This window comes from Marmota monax, unplaced genomic scaffold (genome assembly GCF_021218885.2).
Source record: "Marmota monax isolate L192 unplaced genomic scaffold, Marmota_monax_Labrador192_F-V1.1 WCK01_AAM20220418_F8-fsc00205, whole genome shotgun sequence".
Taxonomy (NCBI): Eukaryota; Metazoa; Chordata; class Mammalia; order Rodentia; family Sciuridae; genus Marmota; species Marmota monax.
This window is the reverse complement of record NW_026692417.1, coordinates 47,691-65,191: the sequence shown is the minus strand read 5'-3', so window position 1 is coordinate 65,191 and position 17,501 is coordinate 47,691. Positions and strand designations below refer to the sequence as shown.

The 17,501-nt window shown below is 47.6% G+C and overlaps 1 long non-coding RNA gene across 5 annotated transcripts in view; it reads left to right on the top strand.

Annotated features, from left to right (window-relative positions):
* LOC124091563 (uncharacterized) overlaps window positions 1–16,489 on the top strand; it is a 32,925-nt gene extending 16,436 nt beyond the window's left edge. For 2 of the 5 annotated variants that reach the window (XR_006851388.2, XR_009226668.1), the window contains 3 exons: window positions 602–652; window positions 1,717–7,191; window positions 8,746–10,178. This is a non-coding gene — a long non-coding RNA (uncharacterized LOC124091563). Of the gene's footprint in view, window positions 1–601; window positions 653–1,716; window positions 7,192–8,745; window positions 15,328–16,117 lie in introns of those variants that run through there. The other 3 variants (XR_009226667.1, XR_006851386.2, XR_006851387.2) reach the window with 3 other exon arrangements.
* The last annotated feature ends 1,012 nt before the right edge of the window (window positions 16,490–17,501 follow it).

Here is a 17,501-nt window from a genome sequence, read left to right as displayed (position 1 = left end):
CCCTGGCCCATGGCCATCTCCTGGCCTGGTGTTGGGAATGCCGGGCATCACTCTGAACCTCCATCAGCTCTGAGGAAAGTAGGGTTTTTCAGAGGAGAACTCTGCCTGGGTGTTTAGAAATCCAAGTAGGATGAGCCCTAGGAGTGTTTGCCTCAGAGTGGTCCTGGGACACAGGCTGGCGATGGCTCTGGCCTTTCCCTGGGGGCCTGTCCCCTCCCTGAGAGGAAGTTCTCTGCCTCAGACCTCACTCTTCTGAGGCCTCAGGAAAAGCAGTTTCCACATTTGGGAAGGAGTCTGTGGGTTGCATCTGGGAGGGTTCCAACCTGCCTGTAGACAGAACAGGGACCCCTGGGGTCAACTGAGAGGGTCCTGGCCCTGAGGTAGCCAGGCAGCAGGTGGTTGGGTTCATTCATAGCTCAAATATATATGAAGCACCTACCTTTGGCAGGCACTTGGCCTATCATTTAGGAATCAGTGCAGACAAACTCTCCCAGCCCTCCTGAGCTCCCATTATTGTCAGTAAGTTAGTCAAGTCCACCAGGCATCTCGACAGATGAGGGACACAGGATATTAGAGGTCACAGCCTCCTGGTATTCTCTAGGTATGGACGCCTCCAGCCATATGTTGAGGAGGAGTACCTTCAAGACAAGAAGTGAGTGGTCTTTGGGCCAAGAGGGAGGGCTGCTGTCTCGAGAGTGGTCACTTGGGGGGCTGTTGTAGAGGATGGCTGGGCAGACCTCAGGGTCTACCCTGTTGTTTCCCAGCAGAGGACAGAGGTCTGGGGCTTACTCTGTAGAAGGAACAAAGCAAGCTGTGGTGGGATTCTGGGTACCCAAGGAAGAGAGGCGTGGCTGGAGCCCAGAGCCAGGCCCTGTGAGGATCCCTCTCCAGCACAGCCAATCCCAGCCTGGATTGCCCATGCTTTTTTGTATAGAGACTGGAGAGAAAGTGAGGGGAGAATCCTACCCACACATGTGCCTCACAGTTTTGCCCCCTTTGCTCTGCTGCATGTGACCTGCTTGGACACTCTCTGGGAAGCTCCCCATGCAGGGGGCCTTGGGAGGTTCCAGCTGAAGGAGAGGCCCTTTACATCATTATCTTCCAGTTGGTACAGTTGGTGACCCAAGCTGCCATCCCATTCTTTCAAAGTCAGCCATCTTCCCTGGCAGCTACATAAAATTCACACACACACACAAATGCCAGAGGCAGGGGGTCAAGAAACGATTAGACCAGAAGCCTCCACTTCTCCTAGAATGTTTTCTCGCTGCCCTAGTTCTAAAGTCCTTGAGGGCACCTCCCACGTGTGAGCACCTGCGCATTGTGCCAGATGCCCCACCACAGCTATCCGCCTCCTCCCACTAAAACTGTCTATTTTATTTTTTGTGATGGTTTGTTTTTTTTTTTAATGTCTGGGATGGCATTGTAAGTATTTTAGTAGCAAACATTTATGTTGACACAATAGTGCTCAATCCATTCACCAGGCTGTGCCACCCCCAGCACTGAATAGCTGAAGATGGAGCCCCCTTAGAGCACAGGGGACCTGTGGGGCCCCTGTGCATGGAGCAGAGATGACTGCCTAAAGGGTGGTGAGGATTTCAGGGCATTTTATCCCCTACTGTGTTCTGTGACGTTAACTAGGTTAGATGTCATGTGACACTACAAACCCTGTTCATATAAGACAGCAAACTTAATATGTGTCTTCTTATTGCTCCACAGATCATGACTCACCTTCTTCTCATTCCCTAAGAAACAATATTGAAGTTAGACCAGTTAATTACTCTGTAATGGACTGAACAGTTGGAATAAAAGGAAGAGTTCCATGTTTTGCATTCCAAATAGAAAGCTGTGCCTTGGGCTGGGCTGTAGCTCAGTGGCAGAGTGCTTGCCTAGAATGTATGAGGCACTGAGTTCAATCCTTAGCACTACAAAAAAAAAACAAAAAACCCAAAAAACAACTAAACAAAGAAAGGCATGCTGTTGATCTAAAACTATTTAAAAGAGAAAGAAAGAAACAAAGAAAAGAAAAAAAAAAAGCTGTGCCTCTTGAATAGTTAGTCCCAATGAGAATGCAAGGGAAATGTTCATAAAGAAAATTAAAGTGCTGCTCCAGGGCATATGTGAATGATAAGAAAGCAAAACAGCTGATAGGGATAAAGTTTTCATAGTCTGGAGAACAGATGAAACAAGCCACGTTCCCTTAAGCCAAAACCGCATCCAGATAAGGCCAAAACATTAGATTTTTCTGATGCCAAGAGAAGGGAGAAAGCTCCAGAAGAAGTCTGAAGGTGGCAGAATTTGGTTCATGATGTTCGAGGCAAGCGGCCCATCTCCATATAAGACAAGTGCAGGGTGAAGCAGCAAGTGCTGATGTAGAAGCTACAGCAAGTCATGAAGAAGATCTTGCTAAGCTATCTGATGAAGACGCGATATGGTTGAGTTTCTCGGTGTCCCCCAAAAGCTCATGGGTGAGACAATGCAAGAAGGTTTAGAGGGGAAATGATCCTGTTATGAGAGCCTAAAGCCAATTAGTGAATTAATCCCCTGGCAGGATGAACAGGTGGCACAGATAAAATGGGGTGCCCACACCCTCCCCAAGCCTGGAGGTGTAGGCGCCACCTATGGAGGAGTCCAGTTGCAGGGTGGAAGCGAACAGCAGTCATCCTCAACGTTCCACATTAGGGTTCCACATTGGAGGTTCCCAGCAACCAGCGGCATCCCTCTGCGGGCAGGGCGTTCATCAGCGAGCCTAGGCGCCCTAAGGCCCTTTGGGGAGTCCAGTTGAATCGGTGGCTGCATGGAAATAGGTGTCCAAATAGGAGCATCCTCATCCATTGGCGGTGGCGGGAGTCTGCTTCCAGTGCAGTGGAGGTGTTGGCAGCATTGCTGGTGGCCAGGTCGGGACTCCAGTGGCCACAGTGTGGAGCGCTGGCTGTGGCGACAGCGACAGCGTAGGGCAGCGGGCCTCAGAGTCAGAGGGCGACCAGAGGATGGGGTGCCCTGTGCTGTGGCTGCCCCAGGCCACTTGTCTTGCTCCTGGCAGGGCCTGCCTGCTCAGGAAGCAGGACACGGCAGGCGGCGGTACCCACACAGCCTCTGAGGACCTTATGCTGCGCACGCAGGTGGCGCCTGGCACCGGCCCTGAGCCCCCCGGGTGGCAGCTCGCCCCACCCCGGGTTCGCCCTGCCCCTCCCTGGGTTGCGGCCTCTGCGGGGGGAGTAGGCCCCCTGGCAGCCGGGGCAGCCTTTGGAGAGGACACCCACCCTCCCCAGCGACATCTCTCCTGGGCTGTGGCCACTGAGAGCAGAGGCAGTGGGGGGTGGGGCTACAAATCCTCCCCCTCAAAGCGCATCCCTGGGGCGGGACAAGAGTGGAGGGCATAGATGGCAGAGGGAACCCCAAGACGTGCCGTCCTTGGTCTTGGTCTTCTGCCACCCTTAGACAAAGAAATGTACTTTAAAAAAATTAATTAGCTCTAATTAGTTGTACATAACAGCAGAATTCACTTTGGTTCATTGTACAGAAATGGAGCACAGCTTTTCATTTCTCTGGTAGAACACGATGTAGAGTTGCACCATATGTGCAGTCCTGCATGTACCTAGGGTAATGATATCCCTCTCATTCCACCCTCTTTCCTACCCCATGCCCGTCCCTCCTATCCTTCCCCTTTGCCCCAAGTTCCTCCATTCTTCCCTTGCCCCCCTCATTATGGATCAGCATCCACTTATCAGGGAGAACATTCAGCCTGTTGTTTTTGAGGATTAGCTTTTTTCACTTACATAATATTCTCCAACTCCATCCTCTTACCTGCAAGTGTCATAATTTTATTCTCTTTTAAAGCTAAGATTCCATTGTGCACATATACCACATTTTCTTTATCGATTTAGCTCTTGAAGGACTTCTAGGTTGGTTCCACAGTTTACCTACTGTGACTTGAGCTGCTATAAACATTGATGTGGCTGCATCACTCTAGTATGCTGATTTTAAGTCTTTTGGGTATAGATTGAGGAGTGGAATTTCTGGGTCAAATGGAGGTTCCATTCCATGTTTTTTGAGGAAGCTCCATACTGCTTTCCAGAGTGGTTGCACCAATTTGCAGTGCCACTAGCAATGTATGAGTATACCTTTCCCCCCCACATCCTCACCAACACTTATTGTTGCTTGTATTCTTGTTAACTGCCATTCTGGCTGGAGTAAGATGGTCTTAGAGTAGTTTTGATTTGCATTTCTCTAATTTCTGGTGAAGTTGAACATATTTTCATATATTTGTTGATCGACTGTGTATCTTCTTCTGTGAAGTGTCTGTCCATTTCCTTAGCCCATTTATTGATTGGGTTATTTATTCTTTGGGTGTTGAAGTTTTTGAGTTTTTTATATATCCTGGAAATTAGTGTTTTATCTAATGTGCGTGTAGTAAAGATGTTCTCCCACTCTGTGAGCTCTCTCTTCATATTATTGTTTCCTTTGCTGAGAAGAAGCTTTTAAGTTTGAATCCATCCCATTATTAATTCTTGATTTTATTTCTTAAGTACAGGGTCTCTGGTCTAATTCCTAGGTCCTTGATCTACTTTGAGTGTTTGTGCAAGGTGAGAGATCGTGGTTTAATTTCAGTCTGCTACATATGGATTTACAGTTTCCCCAGCACCATTGTTGAAGAGGCTATCATTTAGCTAATGTATGTTTTCGGCACCTTTGGCAAGAATGAGATAACTACATTTATGTGGGTTTTTCTCTGTATCTTCTATTTTGGACCATTGGTCTACATGTGTATTTTGGTGCCAATAGCATGCCGTTTTTGTTACTACAGATCTGTAGTATAGTTTAAGGTTTGATATTGTGATGTCTCCTACTTCACTCTTCTTGCTAAGGATTGCTTTGTCAATAAGGATTTCTCTGTGTCTATTTTTCCAAATGAATTTCATGATTACTTTTTCTATTTCTATGAGGAATGTTATTGGGATTTGAATTGGAATCACATTAAATCTGTATAAGGTTTATGATAGTGTGGCCATTTTGACAATATTAATTCCATGAGGGAGGAATTGGAATCAGGTACCTGCTCAAAAGGGGAGGGATCCGATAGCCATGCCCACCTCAAAATGGCAAGGAATGCTTTCCAAGATGTAGTCGGTGTGCTTCCAGAGCCGGGGTGTCTGGTGATGTCAGGGGAACCGATGGCCTTGTGCTGTGGGGAGGTAGCAGCTGAGTGACCTGCGTGGGAGTGGAGCGAGTCTCGGCGGTCTGCAGATGTGTTGGTAGGTGGTTCTGCTAAGGCGCTGGCCAAGTCTTAAGTGAACTGCAACTTTGGCTTTGGGTCCTGCTCGGACACTGAGGCCCTGAGTCCTGTGCAAGGTCACAGCGCTGGTCATTTCTGTAGAGAGAAGCTGTACAGGGGCCTCTAACACTCTCAAGAGATGCAGAATTCCTACTAGGAGAGATCTGGATCACAGAGCAACACAGATGCTGCTTCCCTCTGGTCCACCATCTTTGAAAGTCTTTTCAATTTCTTTCTTTAGTTTTCATTGTATAGGTCTTTCATCTCTTTTGTTAAATTTATACCCAAACATTTCATTTTTGAGGCTATTGTGAATGGGATAGTTTTCCTAATTTCTCTTTCAGAGGGTTCATCACTAATAGATAGAAATGCATTTGATTTATGAATATTGATTTCATATCCTGTGACATTGCTGAATTTGTTAATATTAGAAGTTTTCTGGTGGAGTTTTTTGGGATCCTCTATGTGTAGAATCATGTCATCAGCAAATAGGGATAGTTTGAGTTCTTCTTCCCCTATTCCTATCCCTTTAATTTCTTTCATCTACAGCTCTGTCGTGTAGTCTAAGCTGTACTGGAGTTTAAACAGCAGTATAGTTTAAACTCTGGCTAGAGTATCAGGGACTATGTAGAGTAGAAGGTGAGAGAGGGCATCCTTGTCCTGTTCCAGTTCTGAGAGGAAATGCTTCCAATCAGAAATGCATTTTGAGGATGAAGAGGTCCTAGTTCCTCTGCTCTCTCCCCCCACAGCCCAGGTGGGATGTCTCTTAGGAAGGTGAGGGTCCTCTCCCAAGGCTGCCCCACCTGGCAGATGGCCTAGTTCCCCCGCAGAGGCCACATCGGGGATGGGGCGAGCAGCCACCCGGCGGGCTCATGGCCAGTGCCAGGCGAGGCAGGTGTGGGCAGCCTAAGGTCCTCAGCAGCTGCCTGGGTATTGCCACCCCCCTCGTGCTGCTTCCTGAACAGGCCGCTCAGCCAGGACCAAGACCCAGGGCCTGGAACGGCCACTGCAGAGGCCACTCCAGCCTCTCGTCGCCCTTCCACTCTGAGGCTCACTGCCCTGCGCCCTCGCTGCCGCCACCAGCCTGGAGCTCTTCACTGTAGCCACGGGACTCCCCACATGGTCGCCAGCTGCCACTGCAGCAGGATTCCTGTTACCCCAGCAGGATGAAGATGCTCACCACTGGACGCCTCTGTGTCCTCAGCCCCGTTTCCAGACTCTACTGGTGCTGCCGCCACCGTGCAGCAACCAAACTCCCAAACCCCAGCTGGACTATGATGCTGCCCACCAAGGGCCCAACGTCAATGCCCTTCACCCCCCGCCATGATGCCTGACTCCAGTGCCCCATGCCGGCTCCCGGATGAAGCTGCATGTTGCTGCTGCCACCACCAGACTCCATCATGGACGCAAGACAGCGATACTCAGCACTGGATGCCCACTTCACCCACTGCAGCCAGACTCCTGTGGCACTGCAGGACAGAAATGATCATGGCAACATCCCTCTGTTGTCACCACAGCAGCTTCTGGACTCTTCTGCTGCCACCGCCACAGTGAGTATGCAGCAAGGGATCTCCCAAACTGCAGCTGGATGCCAACACCTCAGCTGTTGCCACCCCCATGCCAACTCTCAACTCCGGACCTCCCTCGCCTGATGCCCTATGCCTGAAGCAGCTACATGTTGCTGCTGCTGCCACCAGATGCTACCACTCCATGAGGCCTCTTCAGTGATTCCATCCCAAAGATGCTGCTGTGCTGCCCAAGACCACAGAAGCTGGGAAGTTGGGCAGTCTCCATCCCAGTCGCCTCATCAGAGCCCACCGCTTGCCGCCTGCCTTTCCTCCCCCAGGACCACCCACCAGTCCTTCTGGGCCCTTGAGCAGGAGTTGTGCTGACTCAGGGAACTCATCCAAGGAAAACAAGTGAGTACTTTAAACAAAGGTTGCAGTCCTCACAGCAGGCAGTGGGCAGGGCTAGGTGGGTCCAGCCTGCTGGTGAGGGGGCAGAGGTGGAGCTACTGGCCTCCTCTGGACCTTGACCCTGTGGGGCAAGCTGGAGAGGGATCTCTGGCTGCTCTGGGAGTCCAGCCTGGAAGCAGCTTCCTAACTCACCCTCACACTCCTCTCTGAAGGGGACTCTGGATTCCAGAGAAAGCCATCTGGGCTCTTGGGCTCTGGGCAGTGGTATGAGCCAGACTGGACAGACTCCACCCACCTGGACTTGGGGAAAAGCCCCCTCTTGGGAAAATACCCTCCTAGAACTACCAAACTTAGTCTGACATTGGCTTCTTCCATGAGATTATCAAGAAAGGAAAAATATGTTACCTAGTTTTGTCTTGCAAAGGGTAGTGTGGGGAGAGGCAAAGGCATCAGAGTTGGTAGAGCTGAATTCACATCCCTTTTAACTGGGTGACCTTGTCCAGGGTCCAGAACTAGGTACAACCTTGGTTTTGCATCTGGTAAAACAAAGATGGTGAGGATGATAAGCTATCACCATCTGTCATAGCTGGAGACCTAATGCGTGGTTCATAAATCTGACTATTCCAATAACTTAAGAAAATGACAAAGAAGGCACACAACCACACAGAAGTACCTTTTCAATAATCCGGGGGTGGCTCTGTGAACATAAGGCCCATGGAAAGACATAGAGCCACTGGAATTCTTTATTGTTACATAGGAGACACACAAGGGGAGTTTCCATAGAACATTTTATCCCAAAAAGGGCAAAGGGGTTGGAATACAAGGGAACAGATGAGTGTAACTCAACCCCAGTGGGTGATGCCTACACCTGGAGCCATGCCTTGTTATCTGAGCTGGGGTGACGCCCACATTACTGCAACCTGGCACTGCCCTGCCAGACTGAATGCAATAATTGTTCAGAACCCGGTGCATCAGGGCTTAAAGGCGTCTGCATCCAAGGCAGCTCCCGACAATAAGCCATGGGCAAATCAAGTTGTTCTGCACTACCTCACCTTGGGAGCCAGGTAGGCATTCAGCAATATTTCCATGTAGAAATATATTCTCAGACTAAAGGTGACACACCTAGAAGTGCACCTTTGGATGACAACTGACCTGTGAGGTAGGGAGTTGAAATTTACATCATGTTTTTAGAGGAAATAATAATATATGGAAGGTCATAAACCAAAGCATGAAATGTTGGGTCAGGCTCATGGAATTAAAAGCTGTTTTCAAATTTGTTTAAAGTTACATTGAGATAAATCTATGTAGTTCAAACCTTCCAGGATATCCCCCACCTCTGCCGCACACACAGGGAGCAGTGTCCACAACTTTTTTACTCCTCTTTACAGTATCACCAAATGTATGTGTGTGTGTGTACACACACACACACACACACACACACACATATATATACTCACACACATATACATAGTGTATTATGTAATATTTTGTTCTTTTTGGTTTGTTTTTAGACTGTCTGTAATAGAATCTCATGTACATTCTTTTGCTCCCCTTCAGCTGACCATCAGGAAGAAGGAAACACCAGAGAAGCTTGAGGATCAGAAGGACACTAGCCCTGCTCTGGTCACCCTGGAAGCTAGCTAGCCTGCACACACCAAAGCTTGAGGAAACAGCAGCCCTGCTTCAGCCACTTGAGGGCTGGCTGATCAATGCAAGGAGGAAAATAAACTAGGCAACAGGACAAATGGACTGTTTCATCCTGTAAGAGGGCTCTCATACTATGGTGCATTGCCACCCCTTACTTCTGTCATATACACAGTCCTTTCCTTGGTCTTTACTACAGGACTGACAACAACCAAACACACAGCTAACCCATAATGGGGGGCGGGGCAAGGGAAGATGGGAGGGACTTTGGATTGGGCAGAGGGGAGTGTGGGAGGGGAGGGGATATGGGAGTGGGAAGGATGGTGGAATGAGGTGGATTGTATTAATCTATGTACATGTATGATTGCAGGAATGGGGTGACTGTGCACTGTGTCTAACCAGAGAAATGAAAAGTTGCCTCCATTTGTGTTTAATAGTCAAAATGCATTCTGCTGTTATATATAACTAATTGAAAAAAATTCATAAAGGACTAAGGCTTAAAAGGAAGTCTGGACACTTTAATGGTCATAAAAATATGTATACTTTTCTTATATAAAATTTAAACTTATTAATTAAATTGAAAAAAAAACAACAACTAGCACATGTACTAGTTCAAACCTGAAAGGGCATTAAGGCTTGGGAACCAAGCTCACTCTTTGGAGGATGGTTTTTCTATTCTTGTTGGATTCAAAAGTTTAATTGACATAGTATGGAGTATGCTATTGTTTATTGCTTTCATGTTTGTCTCCCTTTTACAATGAAACATTGGGTCAACTACAGAAGCAGCTATTGGGGTGGGGAGGGAGTAACAGAGAGAGAAATTAAGATTACGGCATTATATAAAATGTTAAGCCTAGAAGATAATGATGTTTTTTGATTTAAAGGGTTAAATAATGAGCATAGAGGGGGTAACGATGTACCACAAATACTCCAAATGATGTAGTGTCCAAAAGATCCCCACCTTAATTGTAATATATATGCCTTTCTCCTAGTAAACAAGATATTTTTAAAAAGTCAACAGAATTTCTAGAGAGCTCATTGTGGTTTAGCTCCTCTTTATTGTAAAGGTCATGTTTCTCTTTCTTGTAAAAGTTAGGTCTGCAGGGCTGGGGTTGTAGCTCAGTGGTAGAACACTTACCTAGCAGGTGTGAGGCACTGGGTTTGATTCTTACACCACATAAAAATAAAATAAGGTATTGTGCCCATCTACAACTAAAAAAAAAAAAGTTATGTCTGCAATCAAGCTTGTTGATGTACAAAAGTTACTCTTTCTCTTTTCTTAGTAAAATCTTGTGAAACCTCTGTCCAATCTAAAAACATGGAATAAAAAGTAACTATTATGTTAACCATTGTGTTGTGTAACCATTCACTGAGTACAAGAACTGAGATGAGGCCCAGCTCTGCGCTCTCAGTATCTGTGTTGTGAGTGTGAACAGGTGGTCGGCTTTGCCTCCTGGGTAGATGTGCAGCAGAGACTATCTCCAACAGTCTGCAGCTGAGTCCCAGTGGGCTCTGGGGAGGAGCTCCCCAGTGAGAGCAGCTCAGACTTGTACACTCTCCACTGCCATTTGTCTTTCTGAGCATTTGAAAGCTGTGGTTTCCGGTGACTTGTGATTTCTGGTAACGTTTTGAGAAGTGCTAAGCTAGAGAAACATACCCCCATAATGTGGACCAGAGCCAGGGGAAACAAGAGGCAGGTAGGCTGTGTCGCACCTCAGGACCCATAGTAGACTCTCAGTGAAAGGATGTCCCCATGATGCTCCTTGTTCTACAAGCTCTAGGCATTGGACTCTGCCTTCTGTGGAGGAGCCTCTCCTTGCCCCTTGGTTTAGGCATTGACAGCTGTCCTCCCTGTTGCTGGAGGCACCTGGGATTTTAAGCAACGTGACAGCAAGTGACCTGCGAATGGGAGTAAAGTTTGGAAATACTGAGTTACCCCGCTACAGGGAGATACTTCTTCAAATTTGACCAATCAAATGACAATTGTGCAATTGAGCATAGTGCCCTCACTTCCTGGAGCATCATGAGCCCGATAGAAGGTGGGATCTAGAAAATTCTGTGTGAGAGTTGCGCTGAGAGTGCAAGGTACCAGGGTGCAGGAAACAGAAAGCAGAAGAGCTGGAAGGATCTACGGGCAACTACCCTGTGGAGAGCACATAGACGGGCTCCGTAGGTTTCCCTCTCCACTTTGCCTGGGGAAGAAAGTTTCTGAGGCAGGGTGCTCTCTTTTCTGGCTGGGTTTTTCTGGCACCTGCATTCACCTGCTATGCAAGGGCCAGTGCATGCACTGGGTGCACTGGTGTTTGCAAGGGGTCTTGTTTCAGGGGGCAATGCACTGGAAAGTGAGGCCTGCTCTTTAGCCACATTTTCCAGCCTTAGTTTTCTACTCTACTCCCACCCCTAGGTCTAGGCATCTGGCTCTGGGGCGGGGTGGGGCACCAGCAGCACAACTCCACCTCTCTCTGGAAGACCCTCACCCCAACCCCGGTCTCCAGACTGAATGGTGTCTCTCTTTTCTGGGAAACTTGGCTCCTTTGCTGGAGTGTTCATATCACCTTCTCCCAAACCTTAACAGGCCATTGGAGACTGTCACCTTGAACTCTGGACCACAGGGTATGGTGTGCCAGAAGGACTTTGGTCCCTGCTTGGACAGGGGAGACCTTAAACAGCTTTGAGACAGGGAGCTTGGGGTCTGTGGTTTAGGAGACGGGGTTAGAGAGGCACTAGCCGAGTGTGCAGGTCAGGCTCGTGTGGTCTCCAGGGCACCTCGGGTGCCCCATCCTCCCGGAGATCTGAACTTGAGTGGAGTTGAGGAAATGTGGGGGTGTCACTGAAGAACTGCAGTCTAGGTCCAGAAAGAAAAAGCAACCACAGTAGTTCCCTGCTCAAAGTTCATAAACTAGAAGAGGAGAAAGATGACCACATTGTCCTCCCAGATGCCATCGAACGTGGCACTGGTAAGCAAGGAGGGGCCAGGAATGTTCCTTAGTCTCTCCTGTCAGTTGGGTGCCACTTTTGTGCAGTTCTACCAGACTTCACACCTCACAGAATTCTCCCACCGTCAAGGGAATAAAGGAATTTAGAGGAAACAACTAACTTGTGAACCCAGACCCAAGGGTTCATGGAGGCCATTGAGTTTAAGGTACTAGGGACTTGGTGGAGTCCAGTCTCCAGCTTATTTTTTTTAAAGGATTGTGTCCCAGATATATGCCTGAAGACTGATTTTGGATGGTGAAAATTGTACCTAGTCATGAGTGTTGGACTGAGATGGCCAAGGACCCAGCCCAGCCCACAAGTTCCCCTAAAGGAGCCTCTTCTACAGCTGCCACTAGTTTCGAGTTCCCCAGTGGTATGAGAAGGCTCCTTAGGCACGTTGGGGGTGGGGAGGCAGGTGTGATTGACTGCTGCTCCTTTTGCTTATTGTGGATGAACCAGAAGTGTCCCTAATAGCAGGGCCAGATGCAGAGGGTGTTGGAATGGGGGCTGGGAGGAAAGGTGACAGCAGTCTACTTCCAGAGACTACAGTATGAAATGAGGGACCATATTCCTCCTGGAAGGGCATGAACCTAAGATGGAGAAATTCAAATGCGTCACTGAGCAGAAGTGAAACTGACTCTCTTGCCCTTCTTGAAATAGAGATGGAGGATCTTTTCTGTCTGGTCGACAGGAAGGTGACTGATATTTCAGCTGCCCCTGTTGTGTAAGAAATACGAAGAAATGAGGTAAAGGACCCCAATTGTGCCCTAATACTGTGAAGAAAGCTCAGCATGGCAGGAATAGACACGTTTCTCTGCTTTTTTGGATAATGATGTCCCATTAAAACAGTATTTCTTATAAACTTAAACTGCAACAGTTTTGCTTACTTGGCTTCTTCATTGTTCCTCTACCAGGAGTCAAGACTTCTCCTGTAGCCTCACTGTTTTGGGAGCTGTCAGAGTTCTGTTCCAATGCTTTCTTGGAGGGGCCCAGGCCTAGGGGACCCATCTGAATGAATGCCCAGGTCCCAGGATGTCTTAGGACACAGCTCTGATTTTCCAGGCCCCTCAGAGGGCAGGCGGCTACTTTGTTATAGACTCAGAACCAGCAGCCTGCACAGGCCCAGGGTGGAGCCCTGTAATCCTTCTGCCCAAGAGAAGCTTGCTAATGAAAGTCTGATGCAATCCTTTAGGAAATCATTTGATAATACGTCTCCAATTGTTAGTATTTCATCAGCTGCTCCAGTAATTCAAACTCCATCAACCACTCACAGTGTGTGTATATACACTTTGTATACTTAATTTAATTCCGAATGTACAAGATCAGGTAAAACCTCTTGTTTTAGCTTGAGCCTTGATTTCTACATGTCCAGACTGTTTCTTCCCTTATATGATTTTTTTTTTCTGAGCCAGGGTTTCAGTTCTTATTTTCTGCACTCTGGTTTCATTTCTTTCGGTCTGCTGTGGCCTTCCAACCTGTGTCCAAGCGGTTGTTTCTTTATGTGTGAACCACATCTGTACATAGAATTGAAGTACTTAGCCAGGGGACTCTTGGGCTCCATGAAAATTCGATGAGGTCATTTGAATACCCGAGTCTCAATCTAACAGTGCCGAGGTCTTAGAATTATTAAAATAAACATTGGAAAGCAACTTCAATTCTCAGGTATACAGGAATAATTACATAACAGTACGTTTATACTACCTATAAAATTATACAGCAGTTTGTAAGATTTTATAAACACAGGTAATCATTATTTTCCAAAAGTGATTATATAAGATAGGAAGATTCAAAACTTTCTATTTTAGTTTCTGCAAGTGTGACAGACCTTGGTAAACTCTGCCACTGAAAGCTACCATGTTGGGTATGATGTTAGAGGATAGAAAACTAGGATCGATCCCCAACTGATTTTATAAAGAAACCATAAAAGTTGATGTGAACAAAATCTAGCAATGATGTGAAAGTAGAACATGAAAAAGCAAGGAATATCATAAAAACAAATTATTAACAAACTGAATTTATTATTTCAAAATGAGGATAGAGCCAGCAGGATGTTACAAACCTGTAGTCCCAGCTCCTAGGGAGGCTGAGACCAAATGGTTGCTTGTTGCAAGAAAGGCAAGGCCCGTCAGGGCAACCTAGTGAGGCCTCATCTCGAAAAAACAAAATGGAAAAATAAAAACAAAAGAAAACAGAAAAAAGAATGAAAGAAAAGAACAATGAGAGGGCTCATGTCAGCAAAGTGGAGACTAGGAAGCTTCCTCCTTGTGGAAACATCCAAAGCAACAGAAACTGACTGAAGTAAAAGTCAGAGGTTTACAGCAACCACGCAGATGCCCAATCAAGAAGCAGCCACATTCAAACCTGCAGAGAAGATCCTGATGTTTTTTCTTGCCCCTGCCCTTCCTCTCCCTGGCATGGCAAAGTCTCAGGCTGCAGGGGGCAGCAGCACTGTTTGCAGTCCCTTCCCTTGAAGTGCAGGGCCAGAGCAAACCTGATTGGCAGGGTTCTAACCTGCCTGGGCACTGGCTGAAGGATAGGTCTCTGGACCACCTAACTTGGATCTCATTTCATGGGGAAGTGTGCCTTCCACTGCATGTGAAGGTTGTAGGGAGACCACATACCGGTGGATGCCTGGGGCAAGAGATTACAGCTGCAGATGAGCAATCCAAGGCCCATGAGAGGAGCAGAGGGTGGTGAAGATTTGGGGGGTGATCAAGACATTCAAAAGCATTTGGTGCTGATAACGCCAAGGTCGCGGGTTCCTTCCCCGTACGGGCCACCAAATGCCGCAGTCTGGCTGGGCACAATCAGGAGCCACTTGTCAAAAGAAACTAACTTTATTTTTAGAACCACACACGCCAAACAAAATAGTCTCTCAGGAAAAACCCTCAGAGCCTCAACTGCCACCACCGGCTTTCCACAAGCCTCTCTCTCCCACACAAGCTTCTTTCCACCTCCCACAATCCTCCTGCTCTTGAGGCCGATTGGCTGGGTCACGTGGGCGGAACCAAAAAAGTCCCCCAATGAGCAGCTCCGTGGTCTGAAAGGGCAGGGAAACAGTCCAATGAGCATCACCGCAGAGGAGCCAATCAGCTAGATGTTGCTGGGGCTGCTGTGAGCCAATCGTCAGCCGGCAGCTGGAAGTTTGCTGGCAGCTGGAAGTTTGTTAGAGTCTGTAAACAAGTCAAAATAACACCTGGCATTTAGCCAGGGGAATGTTAGAGTTGGTAAACAAGTCTGGATGGTGCCTGGCAAAATGCCAGAGGGAGTGGTTTGAGAAGTAACAAAAGCGAGCCATTAAGTGTGGAGATTCCTTATTGGTTGACTGATGTATCTAGTTTATGCTAATTAGATAAGCTGTGTGGAATGTATAAATACTGCTCCTGTCCTGCAGTAAAGGGCTCCCTCTCCTGCTGTATCAACGTGCACAAGTTGTTTGTCACCCCCCGGTTATTTTGCTGCAGCCAGCCGGCCTTCTACAGATGGTGGCCTGTTACGGGAGCCCCGGGACACTCGGGGGTAAGTGATGGAAAAAAAAAAAAAGCTGCCCGTCCATAGATAGGACGGGAGCAATCTGCTCGTCCCTAGGCAGATAGGGCGAGAGGAAAAATGGCCATTTCAAGAAAATGGAGATTGATGCAGTATGTTTGTGTCTTGTTTTGTCTCAGTGTACTGTATTGTCTTTATGATGAAAATATGGAAGGGGTGAGAAGTAAATTACTAAGGGAAGGAGGCACCCCAATGGAACCAAGAATAGTTAAGGCATGTGTTGATGGAAGCCCAGGAACTCTAGTCAGAAAGAAAAAGAAAGTTCAGAAGAAGAAAGATTATCAGGAAAAAAGTTGCAGCAAAAGGCTATTACTAAATACTTTTCGTTACCTGAGGGTGCGTGAAGCGGTGAGGCGGCTGCTGAGTGTGCAAGCCGGTCACAGCGCAGCAAGGATTTTCCAAGAGGCGGCGGCGACTGGCCCTTCCCCGCCTCCTGGCCGGGGAGCTGGCTCTTCCACAGCCTCGAGCCCAAATCTAGACCTGACCTGGAGGCACAGTCTCGCAGGCTCTTGCTCCCTGTGCCCAGTAGCAGTTTGAGTCCGGGACACTCCCCAGGGCGATCTGGGGCTGCCCGGGCACTACAGCCAGCAGAAGACACTACCAGCATCCCTAATGTTTGGTCATTTTCAATGCCAGTAACTAAGCTACAATGGTTCTCCCACACCTGGAAGCTAATGAGTAATAACACTATTAATGCTTATTTCAAATGTAAAAAACCTTGAGATAATATACTAAATTGTTCAGAAGGTTTCTTTCTTAGTTGAATGCTACAGGATTTTCTTTAGCCATCCGGAGTTCCTGCCTTCGTCCCAGTGCCGGTAAAGACCAAGGTGGAAGAATTTTCAGTGTTGCTGAAAACCAGACGAGATTTCAGCTGAGAACCGGACGAGACTTCGGATCAAGCTAGCTGCCTGCAGAACTTACCTGGACTGTGATTTAAGCTAGCTGCCTGCAGAACTTACCTGTGATTTACCTGGACTGTGAGTTAATCTATTGAGACACTACTTTACCTGGACTGAGACAACAAACTGTAATCTATAACAAATTATAACTCGGTATCTTTGCTAACAGTGTCATTGACAGTAGAATGCAATTTGATGTATAATACATACATGGAATGCACATACATCAATCATATTGTCTATTCTATTCTGCTGCCCTTCCTATCCCCCCTACTCCTCCCCTCCTCTCCTATCCTTTCTCTCTATCCAATCTAATGTGACACTTTTTTTTTCTTTTTCTCATTACAACATCATATATGTATTCTGTATAACAATGAGGTTCTCCTTCCATCTTCTGTGCAACTCCCCTTCTCCCTCTTTTTCCCTCCCACCTCTCTTCCCTATTTAGTGGTAGTCTTCTTCTCATGCTCTTCCTCCCTATCCCATTTTGAGTCACCCCCCTTATATCAGAGAAGACATTCAGCATTTGTTTTTAGGGACTGGCTAACTTCACTTAGCATAATCTGCTCTAATGCCATCCATTTGCCTGCAAATGCCATGATTTTATTATTTTTTAGTGCTGAGTAATATTCCATTGAGTGTACCTTTTTCCCCCGCATCCTCGCCAGCACTCATTGTTGTTTGACTTCATAATGGCTGCCATCCCTGGGGATGAAGAGTACCCTGGGGCAGCTTGCTGTTGGGTGGGCCTGGAGCCCTCCTCTCCAGGGTTTGGAGACCTCTAGTGGAGCTATAGGAGCTCTGATGGCCTTTCTCTTGGAGCAGGAGCTCATACAGAAGGCCCAGGATATCTCAGCTCTGACTTGGGAACTCTGGGTGCGGAAGATTCCCTGCCTGGGCACAAAGGAAGGCAGGTGGCTATGGGCCACCAGGAGCCTAAAGTCATATTGTGCTCCTCCAGTGATATGGGCTCCCCCTCTGATGTTCTCTATATGCAGGGCCTTCCACTTGCTCATCCACCCTTGGCCACTGTCTCCAAGGGCACTGAGCACAGTCTTCCCTGGGCAGGGCTCTCGGGTGTACCATGGTGCTACTAGCTGGCAAGCAGTGGCTCTCTGCTCCTATGCCATACAAGGCATCTGTTTGCCGAGTGGGTGGTCTAGGCTGCAGGAGTTAGTGAAAGGTGCAGCTGACAGCATCATCTTCTTAGGAGACCAGGCATGTGGAGGATGGAGGTAATGT